Source organism: Cyprinodon variegatus, unplaced genomic scaffold, assembly GCF_000732505.1.
Source record: "Cyprinodon variegatus isolate N-32 unplaced genomic scaffold, C_variegatus-1.0 Scaffold823, whole genome shotgun sequence".
NCBI lineage: Eukaryota > Metazoa > Chordata > Actinopteri > Cyprinodontiformes > Cyprinodontidae > Cyprinodon > Cyprinodon variegatus.
Window position 1 is genome coordinate 357665 of NW_015151276.1, and position 2576 is coordinate 360240.

Genomic DNA, 2576 nt, shown 5'->3' on the forward strand with positions numbered 1-2576 from the left:
TTTCCTTTAAGACATGCAGTTCTGTCTGTCAGAGACGATGTTCCACTCATGAGGAAAGGACTTTGTTTGATCCATGGTTGAGGTTATAAAGTGCACTGCACAATAAGGAAAACAGTGTGGAATACTGTCACAGCAATAAAACAAGGCTGGGAATCAGTTAAAAAGAAACTAAATAAGATTTCCGGTATTTCTTCCTCTTTATATTAACTATATTCCAGTGAAATGCAAGAAGTCTCAATGGTCAATAATAAATAAATACAACGTTTCAGATTTAGTAGCAAAACTCCAATGTTATTTGCATTTCAGAAACCTAGCTTAGATCGAAAGTAGTTTTTATTATTTTAGGATATAAAATGATAAGGAAAGAAAGACAAGGTGAGGCAGTTCAGCTTTTGTGCAAGATAGTTAGGTACAAAGTGGAAAAAGGAAGCAAAGATAAAAAGTCAACAGTTGTTAAAAAATGGGCGGCTAATGATCCTATTTTAGTGATTAATATTTACAGCCCCAATTGTGGTTGAGCCAGAACATTTTTAATAAGGTTTGCCGGGTAGGAACCAATGTGCACTGAAGGGTGGCCGTAAACTGATATGTCAGGGTCATTCTGCAATAATCGACACTGTACCAACAGGTAGATGAAAGAACACAACGTCCATGTTTTCCAAATAAATCACTGAAGACGGACCAGATTTTCATGCAGCTTTTGCTTATAAATATACACACAAGTTTATTCATCTACGCTGCCTAAAACAATCATTTATGAAAAAAGTAGAGCAGTTGTTTGGATCTAACAATATAATAGATTCCCTGATGATTTTGCAGGATCACATAACTGCAGAGGTGTCAAGTAAAAAAGTAGAACTACCTCGATAGTGTACTTAAAGGCGAACACCCGTTTTTTTTCATTGGGCCCATTGATTTTACGTTATTACATCATGTTCCACTCACCCATATGAGTTTTGTGTCATTTGGAGCTGTTCTGAATATATTCCGTTAGGTTAGGTTAGGTTAGGTTGAAGGCACAAACTAAACTTGTTAAGGTTTCTGTTTGTGGGAGATGTTTTGTGTTTTCCTTTTTTTTGTCTCCACCCATCCACTAGATGGTGCCCTTTTCCACTGTTGGCCTGGAGGCCCTCTTCTGGTTTTCCAACCACACTTGTGGCTCATTTGGTCATTACCCAAGGAGTATATGAGCAGCGGACTGTCACCAACCTGGACGCCAGATTGTTTGCCAGTATTGGGTACTCTAGCCTCACTGAGATTAGCTGAGTCTAACCTTCTGAGTTTTTGTCTCTCTTTGCCCTGGGTTCTAACCCTTTGTCTCCTTTGTGGTCTCCGGCAGGATAACTTCCTGATCTACTGGATAAATTTGGTCCTTCAAGCCTTGGAAGGAATCATTCGTCTCCCTGAGATACTAGGAAAACATCCAGGTAACATCCAAGTAACGTCTTCCTATGGGCAACGACTTGAAGGCACAAACTAAACTGTTCATCATTTATTCTTTATGGTACGCCAGCATTCAGAACATGGAGGCCAATCACTGTCCCCCAGACATCCGCGGTTATATCTTTTATATTTATATATCTTTTTAAAACAAAGCGGAGCGTGTATGACATCATCAGCGTGCGCCAGCTACCATTCATTCTTCCTGTCGGCTAAACTGCTGCTAGTTTTCTTCACATGCCTGGAAGATGTCTAGTGGTGCTACCACAGATGATATCGCTCTCCAAATGAACGATTGAGATTAGCTAGAATGAAAAGAAGGGGTAGAGCGTAGCCGCCTGTGGCCCGTCTGCCTGTCACTACTCCAGTCCGGTGTGTGGATGACGTCATACACACTCCGCTTTGTTTTAAAAATATATATATATTAAAAATATAACCGCGGATGTCTGGGGGACAGTGATTGGCCTACATGTTATGAATGTTGGCGTACCATAAAGAATAAATTCTGAACAGTTTTGTCGTGATGGGTTTCAGATGTTTTGCCCACAAGCAGAAACAACTCAGAGGCAGATGAAAAGTTAAAAAGTTTATTGGAAGGGGGTAACTCAAAGAGAACAAAGAAGGATTCTCAGCTGGGGAATATCTAACAGTCAGGTGAACCGGAAACAGAAACACTAGAGGGAGATCAAAGTGGTGAGTTCAAGGTCCGTGGGAATTTTCAGGTCAAAGCTTAAATTAAGGCAGGGAAGGACTCAGAGAGGTAGACTTGAGGTTGCTCCTTGATTCCTGTTTGTGGGGACTTTACAGATTTGATGATAATTGGCTGGAGGGCGGACAGGCAAACAGGTAGGGGTCCAGAGGAGCAGCGGAGCGGACTGTCAACGAGTTTTCCTGAAGTGGACAGCTAACAGGAGCGGTGAATGTTTTCCTAGAATCTCAGGGAGACGAATGATTCCTTCCAAGGCTTGAAGGACCAAGCTTATCCAGTAGATCAGGAAGTTATCCTGCCGGAGACCATAAAGGAGACAAAGGGTGAGAACCCAGGGCAAAGAGAGACAAAAACTCAGAGGGTTAGACTCTTCTAATCTCAGTGAGGCTAGAGTACCAAATACTGGCAAACACTCTGGCGTCCAGGT